This window comes from Melitaea cinxia, chromosome 11, assembly GCF_905220565.1.
Source record: "Melitaea cinxia chromosome 11, ilMelCinx1.1, whole genome shotgun sequence".
NCBI classification, from domain to species: domain Eukaryota; kingdom Metazoa; phylum Arthropoda; class Insecta; order Lepidoptera; family Nymphalidae; genus Melitaea; species Melitaea cinxia.
In genome coordinates, this window is record NC_059404.1 from 269,327 (window position 1) to 283,645 (window position 14,319).

Sequence of the window (14,319 nt, forward strand, 5' to 3'; positions counted from 1 at the left end):
AACTTTGTTTTTCCTATTAATTCGAAATCGCTAAATTTCACGTAAGTAATAAAAATTGTGTATTTTTCTTCGATCGACATTAGAGAGAGTATTGTTATTATTTTGTCAATTTAATTAATATTTAACAATAAAAATAAAAGCACTCACCGGCCTGTTCTTCCATTTCGAAGCCACTAACACCTCAAGTCAATACACTATAAACTAACTTAAAACCTAATATCACACAAATTCAATGAAATCACAAAGTTACTTCACTTTCAATAAGTCAACTCCACTGGCGGTCACCGAGTTTTGCTTCTTTATTTACAATTTTATCCCATTTGTTTGAATATTTGTGGCCGGTCACTTGAGTTTGACTCGTGAGCGACACCTAGGCGGCATTGGGCGGGCGAGCGGCTAGGGCGAGGAGCAAACAAGAACTGGCCGGTAGGGACGCGACCGAGCTATCGACACTAATTATATCGACGTCTCGGCTCCACGTCGCGTCACTCGAAAATACGATGCATTGATAATAACGTTTATTATTGAAAGTTTTCGCTTCAATAACTAATTAATTATCGATTGTACCAAAAATATATGTATATTTTGACTAGCCCGTTGGCGCAGTTTGTAGTGGCCCTGCTTTCTACTCCGAGGGTTGTGGGTTCGATTCCCACCCCGAGTCTGGGTGTCATATAAATATTTATTTATATATTTATATATGTATTATTTATAAGTAAGTTTAACGAAAAAAAAATGTAGCTATATACCAGTCGGCTGCTACCTATAACACAAGCATTAAGTTGCTTACTTTAGGAACAGACGACCGTGTGTATTATGTAGATATTTATTTATTTATTTAAATTTGACAGTAGAATATTATTTCTAAATGTAATTTAACACAGATACATAATAATTAACATAGGCGATGACGTTTCAGTCCGCTATTCGCTTTCATGTTATAAGAATCTCGCTGAAATGCTGTGTTTATCGCGGAAGGCAATAAAACAACTTTCAACGCAAACGCGCAAAATTCGGAGCGCGATTATGTTTGTTATTGTTCAGAACAACTAAAGTTTTATATAATTAGCAAATGTGAAAATTCACGAAAATTTCCTTAGCCGTTTACTCTAAAAATAACTATTGTCTTCAAAAACGTTGTTATTTTGACAATTCCATATATTTTCAAGTATTATCAAACCATTATCACCGCACAGCTCCGTCGAGGTAGGTCGCAATCAACTCTCACTAATGCCAACAGGTATTGGTGTAAAGAAAAACCAATTGTCGCGTTGATAATGTTATAAATTGAACTGCCTCACATTTTCAAGGTACACGTCGAGTAATATAAATGAATATGGAAATATCTTTAGCATACATACACATGATAGTTAACAGCTGACTAATAAGGCTACATTTTTTTTCGATACCTACGATTTAGCTCGTAACATCCCACTTGTAGGCACTAGCCTCTTTCTCCATGTAGGAGAAGGGATGGAACTTAGTCTACCAAGCTGTGCCACTGCAATTTGGCGCGACTACATTTACTAGAAACCTCTGTCCGTCTATGTTTTTTACACGGAGTATCACCAACATATCATACACTAAAACCTTCTCTGAAACACGCTGCATCTAATGGTATAAGTATTATTTCGATCGGTTCAGAAGTTTTCACAGTATAATTGAACAGTAAAACCGGCTCTCTATTAGTATAGATAGATGGAAGATATAAATATTCGTATGATTTATTTTTGTGCTACCCACAAATGAGGAAATTTTATACAATTTTTAATATCATATCAAAAATGAATTTAAAATATGTTTTTTATTTATTTATGTCACTAGGTCGGCAAACAAGCGTACGGCTCACCTGATGGTAAGCGATTACCGTAGCTTATAGACGCCTGCAACACCAGAAGCATCGCAAGCGCGTTGCCGACCCAATCCCCGATCCCCCCAGGAGCTCTGGTCACCTTACTCAACAACAGGAACACAATACTGCTTGAAAACAGTATTATTTTGCTGTGATCTTCTGTAAGGTCGAAGTACTACCCCAGTCGAGCTGCTTCATATTTTGAGCAGGAAATTCTTGCTGTGCCCTACCTCAGTTAGTCCTATGGTGAGGTAGCTAGAGCTCCTTGTGGGGTTGGATGTAGGGTCGCCAACGCACTTGCGATGCTTCTGGTTTTGCAGGCGTCTACAAGCTACAGTAATCGCTTACTATCAGGTGAGCCGTACGCTTGTTTGCCGACCTACTTGTATAATAAATAAATAAATAAAAATTAACTTATAAATGGTTTACGTATTCATTGTTTCACCGCGACTCCTTTTAGTTTTAGACAGGTTGCTGAATATATTACGACGGTATGACGGTAAAATTAATAACAAAATTCAAGTGGTGTACCTTAAATCTTATATATAAAATTCTCGTGTCACAATGTTAGTTGCAATACTCCTCAGAAACGGATGGACCGATTTTTATGAATCGGCCTACATCTAAATATTTTAAATACCCCAAAGTTATAGGGGGAGGGGGAGGGATTAAGGGCAAGAGCGGATCCAGTCTTGGCGCCGGGGTCACATAGTCGTAGTCAAGTCACAAGAAGTAATAATTTAATTTTGATAATAATAGATACAAGTAAAGAGTAGGTATTTTATTTATGTACTAGCGGCCCGCCCCGGCTTCGCACGGGTGCAATGCTGATACTAAATATACTACAGAATGTCTTTATTTATAGTGTGAAGCTAGCTTAAAGCATGGTTATTAACATAATAACAACACTCAAATATGCGTCGTTAGATTACACGTTGTTACAGAATGCGTTGAAGAAATAAAGGTTCGCTGCTCGTTCCCCGTAGGTGATAGCGTGATAATTTGTAGTCTATATGTTGACCCGACTTCTTAATAATATTTGAGCAGGAAATTCCTGCTGTACCCTACCTCAGTTAAAACTCTCCTCTCAGTAGTTAAGGTGTCGTCTCTTGTCAAAGATTTTCATTGTAATATGAAACTTTAAATAGTTACGAGTTCTATAAAGAACTCACTGTAGATGGCGCCACGGTCGCGTAGAACCGTATATAAAATCATCATATCAAAAATTTCGATCTAACGGGTACATCGTTCCATAGCTTAATTGGCTAAAGCACTGACGGTCAGTCGGAGATGCAGGTTCGATCCCCGCTGGAACGGTCAATGTTTGACATGATATAAATATTGCACATACTACACTCAGACTCGGGACACGAATCAAACCCACAACCCCCAGAACAGAACGCATGTTCACAGCAAACTGCGCCAGCGTGTTAATCAAAATTCCATACAAGGTTAATACAGTGTTGATATATTTCAAGTGCATATTAAAATATTCATTTAGTTCAACGACTAATACTGTAAAGCCCGTGTTACTAAAATAGACATTTGTTTTAAACTAATTAATACACGCAGTTTTACTCGACCTGTACGTTACTCTGTTTGAGAGAGTTATTTCAATCGAGACGGAATTTCTTAAAACCTATAGCCATATACGATGAACATTGATTGGATTTAGATAAAACACGCCCATAGACCTTTAGGATGCTTATAATAAAGCGTCCAACTGAAGTAGAGCACAGCAGGAATGTCCAGCTCAAAATCTGAGATGTACATCGATCTTACTTAGCTAAATACCACCGATCTTAAGCAATGTTCCTATAGTGAGTAAAGTGACCAGAACTCCTAGTGAGGGTTAGAGGAAGGGTCGGCAACGCGCTTGCGATGCTTCTGGTGTTGCAAGCGTCTACAGCTAAGCTACTATAATCGCTTACTATCAGATAAGCGGTACGCTTGTTTGTTGTTTGTCGACCTCGATGTATAAAAAATTGCGTGCGTACAAAGTAGACATGTCAGAAGTGAATCTTCTTTGGCGAATTAATAAAAAAAAACGAATTGAAAAACACAAAAAGCCAACATCACGCGGTGTTCCCAAGCGGTCACCCATCCAAATGCTGACCGCGCCCGACGTTGCTAAACTTCGGTGATCGGACAAGAACCGGTGTATTCAACGTGGTATAGACGTTTAAAAATTTGTGACTCGTGAGGCCGTGACGCGTTTGATCTGTAAAAATTTTACCCCATGAGCCTAAAGAAGATTCACTTCAAAAAAAAAAAAAACAAATTCACAAATTATAGTGTACTGGTGCAGCCATATCTGAACCTGGATCGTACTAGATTAATAACATAAGCGATTAAGTTCGGAGTACTCTTTCATGTCCGATAAAGGTTATTAGTGATTGGTTGATTGACGCAAACGAAGCGAGGCATCTGCGTCTGATGTATGTGTGTACGTTTAAGTGGTGACAGTTGGTGCCTTGGAACACTGTCCATCGATTTTATTATTGTTTTTTTTGAATTATTATGAACCCGGAAATACCCGGTATTACCCGGAACTTACAATGGTCAATGACTATGGTACTCGTAGCTATAACAGCTATATTTTCCGTTGTATGTCATAATAATAGTCTAATTGAAAACATTGATACTACGGGTACCGCCTTTATCACTTTGAAATACCAAATATTTCGGACTTACAAGTCACCACGGCGTCTGCAACGTTACCGTATTCAAAATCAAAATTAAAATTGCGGTAAGTTCTGTAAAAATGTAAATAAACTAATGCAGTAATGCATAATTAATCTTAGGCCGTTTTTTAACCGACTTCCAAAAAAGGAGGAGGTTCTCAATTCGACTGTATTTTTTTTTTTTTTTTTTTTTTATGTATGTTACATCAGAACTTTTGACCGAGTAGACCGATTTCGACAAATTTTGTTTTAATCGAAAGGTGGTGTATGCCAATTGGTCCCATTTAAATTTATTTGAGATCTAACAACAACTTTTCGAGTTATATCTAATAATGCGTTTTTACTTGACGCTTTTTTCGTCGACCTACGTTGTATTATACCGCATAACTTTCTATTGGATGTACCGATTTTGATAATTCTTTTTTTGTTGGAAAGGGGATATCCCTAGTTTGGTACCATGATAATGAAACCAGGATCTGATAATGGGATCCCAGAGAAATCGAGGGAAACTCTCGAAAATGCGCAATAACTTTTTACTGGGTGTACCGATTTTGATAATTTTTAATTTAATCGAAAGCTGATGTTTATAATGTGGCCACATATAAATTTTATCGAGATCTGATAACTACTTTTTGAGTAATCTTTGATAACGCGTAGTTACTTGATTATTTTTTCGTCGATCTACGTTGTATTACTTGTCGATGTAATTGAAGTCGGTTTTTTTTTCGTTTGCGAGCAAACACAATTATTCATTGTAAAACTCTACTCTTTTGACTACTAATTTTCCCTTAAATATATGTTAGATGGCTTTCTTTGTGCCAACCACCATTTTTATCATTGTAAGACGACTTACAAAAAAAGGAGGAGATTATCAATTCGAACTAACGAGCACTTTTTGAGTAATCTTTGATAAAGCGTATTCACTTGACTACTTTATTCACTTGATTATTCGTTTGCAAACAAACACAATTATGTGAAACGTGTTAATAGTGACAGTGAAAATTTTAAAAATCATACCGAAATAACATTTGCACATTACACTTTTAACCTAGTTTTATACTGTTTGAGACAATGTTCTACTTATTGGATGTAACAAGCTGTAGTTACCAGTGCAGATAATTTGCATGATTGTATTCGAAGTTTGCATTTATTCAAAACATTCGATAAAAGGAAAATAAAAATAATTAGCCCTACTGTTCCTTATATAATTGTGTTTGCAGGCAAACGAAACAAAACCGACTTCAATTACATCGACAAGTAACACAACGTAGGTAGACGAAAAAATGGTCAAGTAAATACGCATTATCAAAGATTACTGCAAAAGTTGTAATCAGATCTCGGTGAAATTTAAATGTGACCACATAATAAACATCGGCTTTTGATTAAATTGAAAATCATGAAAATCGGTACGGGAATTGAGTAACCTCGTCCTATAATTCTTTTGACACGTTAGGGAAAAAATATGAGAGTAAATTTTTTCGATGCGCGCGCACACCGTCACGAAAAAAACCGACACCCTGAAGTTAGCTAGTCAACGAAGAAGAATTTAGCAACGTGAAGTTAGCTAGCCAATAGCCAACCTCTAAATCACACACATTTTTATTTTCTATTGTTATTCATAGTTACAATTATTTAACATGATTAAAAATATGTAAATCTATATTAGAGTGACTACTGCATATTAATTATGTCAATAAAATAAGTGACAATTAGTGAACATAAACATATATTATTTCTTCGTCTTATCGATACGTGTAACACTTTTAAACGATGACAACACTCGTTCGATTCGACAATAATTCGATACGTTTTCGATACTCACAGCACTTGAAGCTCGGACGTGGAGTGACAGACGTCGCTTAACGAGGGTAGATGCGTCGAAACAAAACTACGTTTTCATATATCTTTACAAAAATACTCACAAAGATTATTTTATTATCAAGTAAATATCTTTAAAAATTTACAATTTAGAAATTAAGAAAATGAGAAAAACTTTTAAATATAAAAACTTTTTCACCAGTAGTTTGATAAATTTAAAAAAAGATTTTCTTTTTAACCGACGAAAAAACGCGAAGGTTCTCAAGCCGACGCGTATTTTTTTTTTTGTCTATGTATAACCACGCGTAACTTTTTACAGTTTAATAAAAAAAAAATATTGTATAGGGTATAGCTCGAAGTTTGTCCCATATAAATTTGGAAAAAAAATCCAATCGTAAGGTTAGGAAAATAGGGGTGATCCTTTATTCTTTTAATTATTAGATTATTCTGAATGTCTTTTTCTTTTTCGAGTAGAATTTTTTTGTAGACCTTCCTACGTTGGTATATAAAACCTTTTTTTAATTATTTAAGTAAACATAATATATACTCGTATATATATATTTACTAGCTGTGCCCGCGGCTTCGCCCGCGTTGAAATTAGTGTATCACAAAGTTTTCCCGGCAAACTTCCAGTGAAACTCTCATCAAAATCGGCTTAGCCGTTCCATAAACCTTCCTCTTGCCAATGGTGGAGCCCTTTCTCGAATGGTGAAACCGCGTGAAAATCCGTTAGTAGATTTTGAGCGAATCGATCACATACACTTTTGGGGACTTTGTTTTATAATACACTAACTGTTACCCGCGACTACGTCCGCGTGGTTATGAAGATATGCATTACTATTAAAATGTTTAACGCAAATTATTTTTTTATTTCAGTCACTTATCGAAACGCTTATCAAACTGAGTAACTTTTTAAAAGGCACAATTTAATATAATTTAATAGTTATTTTTATAAAACCTCTATACACCACATTTTTAGTTTTATTTTCAGGCTGTTTAAGTTTCATACAAACTATCAACCCCAATTAAACCTCCTTAGCGGTGGAATATCGTAAAACCCGTTCTTAGCGGACGTCTGCTGACTATACCTCCCTGCCAAATTTTATCTTTGTCCAACCTGGATGGATAGACCATCCAGCGGTTTTTCAGTTCTCGTGATGAGTGAGTTAGTGACCTTTCTCTTTTATATATATATAGATTACGATGCATTTTTTGGACACCTCCTCACCATCTATAGAGCATATATTGTACATTTCAAGTCTCTTACTTCAAAAACATAAGACTTTCATACAAACTTTCGACCCCCGTTTTTTGGATCGATCCCCCCTTAGGGGTCGATTTTCGTAAAATTAATTCGTAGCTGTTTACACTCTATAAGAAACCTACCTGCCAAATTTCAAGTTTGTAGGTGTTATAGTTCCCGAGATTTCGTGATGAGTGAGTTAATCTACCATCCCCCGTTTTAACCCCAAAAGGGAGTTACTTTCTAAAGATACATTATTTGGTCACCTTTTTACCATCTATAGAGCATAAATTTTAAATTTCAAGTATCTTACTTCAAAAACATAGGACTTTCATACAAACTTCCAACCCCCGTTTTACCCCTTTAGGGATCGAGTTTCGTAAAATTCGTTCTTAAAAGATGTCTACACTCTATAAGGAAATTATCTATCAAATTTCAAGTTTGTAGCTGTTATAGTTCCGGAGATTTCGTGATGAGCGAGTCAATCTATCATCCCCTGTTTTAACCCCATAAGGGAGTTGATTTCTAAAGATACATTATTTAGACTCTTTCTCATCATCTATAGAGCACACGTTTTAAATTTCAAGTCTCTTACTTCAAAAACATGGAACTTTCATACAAACTTCCAACCCCCGTTTTATCCCCTTAGGGATCGAATTTCATAAAATCCGTTCTTAGCGGATGTCTACGTCTTATAAGGAGCCTACCTGCCAAATTTCAAGTTTTTAAGTGTTATAGTTTCGGAGATTTCGTGATCAGTGAGTCAACCTACCATCCCCGTTTTAACCCCAAAAAGGGGTGTATTTTTAAAGATACATTATTTGGACGCCTTCTCATCATCTATAGAGCATACATTTTAAATTTCAAGTCTTTTACTTTTAAAACATAGGACTTTCATACAAACTTCCAACCCCCCGTTTTACCCCCTTAGGGGTCGAGTTACGTAAAATCCGTTCTTAGCGGATGTCTACGCCCTATAAGGAGCCTTTCTGCCAAATTTCAAGTTTGTAGGTGTTATAGTTTCGGAGATTTCGTGATCAGTGAGTCAACGTACCATCCCCCGTTTCAACCCCAAAAAGGGGTTGATTTCTAAAGATACATTATTTGGACACTTTTTTACCATCTATAGAGCATACATTTTAAATTTCAGGTCTCTTACTTCAAAAACATAGGACTTTCATACAAACTTCCAACCCCTATTCCACCCCCTTAGGGGTCGAGTTTCGTAAAATCCGTTCTTAGCGGATGTTTACGTCCTATAAGGAGCCTACCTGCCAAATTTCAAGTTTGTAGGTGTTATAGTTTCGGAGATTTCGTGATCAGTGAGTCAACGTACCATCCCCCGTTTCAACCCCAAAAAGAGGTTGATTTCTGAAGATACATTATTTGGACACTTTTTTACCATCTATAGAGCATACATTTTAAATATCAGGTCTCTTACTTCAAAAACATAGGACTTTCATACAAACTTGCAACCCCCGTTTTACCCCCTTGGGGGTCGAGTTTCGTAAAATCCGTTCTTAGCGGATGTCTACGTCCTATAAGGAGCCTACCTGCCAAATTTCAAGTTTGTAGGTGTTATAGTTTCGGAGATTTCGTGATGAGTGAGTGACCTTTCGCTTTTATATATATTATTATTATTATTATTATAGATTATAGATAGACTTCCAGTTTCCGTAGAGATTGCGATTCCGGTTGTCATCGCAGACACCTGATATATTGCTCGATCTTGTGACAAAAATTTATAAATACAGAGCTATTTACATCATTTTCATTTCAGAGATATTCATGTACAGACATCGGCCTGTTACAATTTCATGAACAAATACGTATAAAATCGAAATAGTGTGTAGGCTATAAAACATAATACTATGACACAGAAGAAGCGGATTTGATGAAGAAAAACAACGAAGATTCTAGTAATTATTATAAATTCTTATTTTCTTTAATCGAATTGTCTTTAAAACGCAATAAAATTACGTAAAACGCATAAGATGTACAAAATATTTAATCTGTTATTTCACGTGCCTGTCAGTGGTTAGAAGTTGAATTGTTTACAAAACGCGAGTAACACGAAACACCTGCGACTCGACTTGACGCGTATTGTTTTATAAAATGTTCATAACGAATGAAAAACTTGTAATTCAGTAACTGGTAATACGAACGTTTAAACGGAACCAATAGTCGCGAAATCGATTTCTACCTTATGTGGCTATTTGTCATCTATACAAATAAATAAAATTGGAGTGTCTGTTTGTATTATTAAAATAACGGCTTTTTACTAAATTCGCATGGTATACACGGTACATATACCAAAATAATATTTTTAAACGGTTTTATTTAGCTCACCCCGTTTGTTTTATTTTTTATTCTTGGGTCAAATTTAGTAATTCAAATTTCACCCTCTTCCTGTCAACCGATTAATCTGAAATTTTGTATACACTTTGGATTTTGGTGACAATACAATTATGTTTATTCATTATCATTATAAATTCAAGATGGCCGCCGCTACAAAATGGCGGATAATTTATGTTTTATTAATCCCATCAATATGGGTATCAAATGAAAGGGCTCAACAAGCAGAATACAATATACTATAAAAAATTGAAATCCAAGATGGTGGCCGCTACAAAATGGCGGATAACGTAGGTTTTATCAATCCCATCAATATGGGTATCAAATGAAAGGGCTCAACAAGCAGAATACAATATACTATAAAAAATTGAAATCCAAGATGGCGGCCTCTACAAAATAGCGGATAACTTAGGTTTTATCAATCCCATCAACATGGGTATCAAATGAAAGGTCTCAACAAGTAGAATACAATTTACTATGCAAAATTGAAATCTAAGCTAGCCGCCGCTACCAAACGTCTGATAACAATTTTTTATCAAACCCACCAATATGGGTATCAAATAAAAGGGCTTGACAAGAAGAATACAGTGCACTATACAACCTCAATATTTAAGATGGGCCTTGCAATAATGAAGCACTAAATGAATTAAACAGAATGCGAAATAAAAACTAAAAACTAGAAAATAAAAATAGGTAAAAAAACTTTTTAAGTTAAACGGTTTTATGTTAAACATACATTGCAATGTTTAAGATAAATGTACTAAAAACCAAAAAATAATAAAATAGATACAGTCGTGGGAATTATAAACATATGCATAGACTAGACTAAAATAAAACCGTGGGCACGTCAATTGTCTACAAATTATCGACTTAATGTGCGATAGAAGAATCGTTTAATTCGTCGTTAAAATAGGCAGTTGGCCCGCAGACGGTGAGGAAATTACTTACTATTTTATTGCTCATGGAAATTCCAATAGTTATACACTCCATGTAAATAAAAGAGATGTTTCAACTAGTTTATCGTTGGACATTCACACTGCTGGCTGGCGAGGAATCGTTTCACTGCTCGTAGTTTGTCTTTAATCGACAAAACATATGATAAAAGTACTACTCGCTCATCACTATGAAACCCTAAAACTCGCTTATAATCGAGCTTGCTAGCTTGTTTCCACATTCTAGCCCTACTTATCACACGTCCATCGTTGTCGGTTGAACAACTGCCTAATTATAGTGTAACATTACAAAACAAACATTTTAATCAACGATTGTAGACAATTGACGTGCCCCACGGTTTTATTTTAGTCTAGTCTATGCATATGTTTATAATTCCCACGACTGTATCTATTTTATTATTTTTTGGTTTTTAGTACATTTATCTTAAACATTGCAATGTATGTTTAACATAAAACCGTTTAACTTAAAAAGTTTTTTTACCTATTTTTATTTACAATTTTTGTCTATCTATCTGTCTGTCTGTCTATTTGTTCCGGCTAGTCTCTGAAACGTCTGGGCCGATTTTGACGGGACTTTCACTGGCAGATAGCTTATGTAATAAGGAGTAATTTAGGCTACTTTTATTTTAGAAATTTATTTATTTTATAACTCTGCGAACTGAACAATAACTTTTTATTAAATTCCACGCAGACGATGTCGCAGGCATAGCTAGTTATAAATAAACAATTGAAATTTAAAAAAATTGAATTCACTCCTGTGTCGGGAATCCAAAAACAACACAATACACAAGCACAAACGCCCAGACCACGACAAACATATACATGGCCCATACAAATGTTTATCACAAACGGGGTTCGTACCCGTGACACGTCGTCATCGTGTAAAGATATGTTTCAGATCTGGGTGCTAAACCCCGTCGGTCTCGGTCCGCCCCATATCTCAGAAAGCTCGAAATTTGTGTTCCCACTTGTAAGCAAAAATACTGACAACGATAGGTTTCTTAGTTTTAGAATAATACGTCATCCCACTGTGAAAACTGTTTTATTGATGTAACAATAATTGTGTTTGCTCGCAAACGAAAAAAAAACCGACTTCAATTACATCGACGAGTAATACAACGTAGATCGACGAAAAAATAGTCAAGTAACTACGCGTTATTTTGATAACGCCTAATAGCAATTGTTGATCAAGAAGATTACTCAAAAAGTAGTTATGAGATCTCGATAAAATTTTAATGTGACCACATGATAAACATCAGCTTTCGATTAAATTAAAAATTATCAAAATCGGTAAACCCAGTAAAAAGTTATTGCGGATTTTCGAGACTTTCCCTCGATTTCTCTGGGATCCCATCATCAGATCCTGGTTTTCTTATCATGGTACCAAACTAAGGATATCCCCTTTTCACCAAAAAAAGAATTATCAAAATCGGTACATTCAGTAGAAAGTTATGCGGTATAATACAACGTAGGTCGACGAAAAAAGCGTCAAGTAAAAACGCATTATTAGATATAACTCGAAAAGTAGTTGTTAGATCTCAAATAAATTTAAATGGGACCAATCGGCACACACCACCTTTCGATTAAAACAAAATTTGTCGAAATCGGTCCACCCGGTCAAAAGTTCTCATGTAACATACATTAAAAAAAAAATTCAGTCGAATTGAGAACCTCCTCCTTTTTTGGAAGTCGGTTAAAAACATTCCTTAATCAGTGGAACATTGGTAGTTTTATTTTAGTTTGGTTTGCTTAATTATTTTTTAGTTTATTAATAAACTCAAGTATTCTAATTAAATAAAAATTAATGGTCGTACCAAATCCTATAATTCTTTTTTTGTGTTCGTCATTGTTACGAGAAGGTGTGTATAAAATGGAAATTACATAATTGTTTGCTCGCAAACGAAAAAAAAACCGACTTCAATTACATCGACGAGTAATACAACGTAGATCGACGAAAAAATAGTCAAGTAACTACGCGTTATCAAAGATTACTCAAAAAGTAGTTATCAGATCTCAATAAAATTTATATGTGACCACATGACAAACATCAGCTTTCGATGAAATTAAAAATTATTAAAATCGTTATACCCAGTAAAAAGTTATTGCGGATTTTCAAGAGTTTCCCTCGATTTCTCTGGGATCCCATCATCAGATCCTGGTTTCCTTATCATGGTACGAAAATAGGGATATCTCCTTTCCAACAATAAAAAGGAATTATCAAAATCGGTACACCCAGTAAAAAGTTATTGCGGATTTTCAAGAGTTTCCCTCGATTTCTCTGGGATCCCATCATCAGATCCTAGTTTCCTTATCATAGTACTAAGCTAGGAATATCTCCTTTCCAACAAAAAAAGAATTATCAAAATCGGTACATCCAGTAGAAAGTTATGCGGTATAATACAACGTAGGTCGACGAAAAAAGCGTCAAGTAAAAACGCATTATTAGATATAACTCGAAAAGTAGTTGTTAGATCTCAAATAAATTTAAATGGGACCAATTGGCACACACCACCTTTCGATTAAAACAAAATTTGTCGAAATCGGTCTACCCGGTCAAAAGTTCTGATGTAACATACATAAAAAAAAAAAAAAAAAAAAAAAAAAAAAAAAAAAAAAAAAAAACCAGTCGAATTGAGAACCTCCTCCTTTTTTGGAAGTCGGTTAAAAAGTATATGGCAGCTTATGTCATAAATCTTTAGTAATAAATACCATAACACTCATAATTGCTTACATAAATTATTATGTAATATGTGTTCTCATTCTTATAACTCATTAGTTATATTATCAGAAGTTATTATTACTATTCGCAAGGCTGAAGGCTGGTCGGGTCTGGAACAAACACAGGTTAGGCGCGGTACGACGGGCACGCGGCGTGTTGACTCGACCTGACACCCTTACCGCGACCTTGACCCCGCAGACGACACACTATTGTGGTAAATTGCGTTAAATACTCGTCATATTACGTAATATTATTAAAAAAATAGATTTAAAAACCCTTTATGCTCTGATTCTTAAAAAACAATTTATCATCTCCACATATATTTTGACTTACTGAAGCCATACCTACGTTATTGAACTATTCATAAACGGGATATTTACCTTTTTTTATTTTCATTTTCCGGAGCTCGATATCTCGACATTAACTGCGAATGTCTTGTTCATCACATCATCATCATCATCACAGCAGCCTATCGCAGTCCACTACTGGACATAGGCCTCCACAAGTTCACGCCAAAAATTACGTGAACTCATGTGTTTTGCCCATAGTCACCACGCTGGGTAAGCGGGTTGGTGACCGCAGTTCTAGCTTTGTCGCACCGAAGACGCTGCTGCCCGTCTTCGGCCTGTGTATTTCAAAGCCAGCAAATGGATGGTTATCCCGCCATCGGCCGGCTTTTTAAGTTCCAACGTAGT

General features: G+C 35.5%; 1 pseudogene; it reads right to left on the minus strand.

The window, feature by feature from the left end:
- Positions 1-3,919: 3,919 nt before the first annotated feature.
- Positions 3,920-4,038, minus strand: LOC123658129 (annotated as a pseudogene).
- Between the last annotated feature and the right edge of the window lie 10,281 nt (positions 4,039-14,319).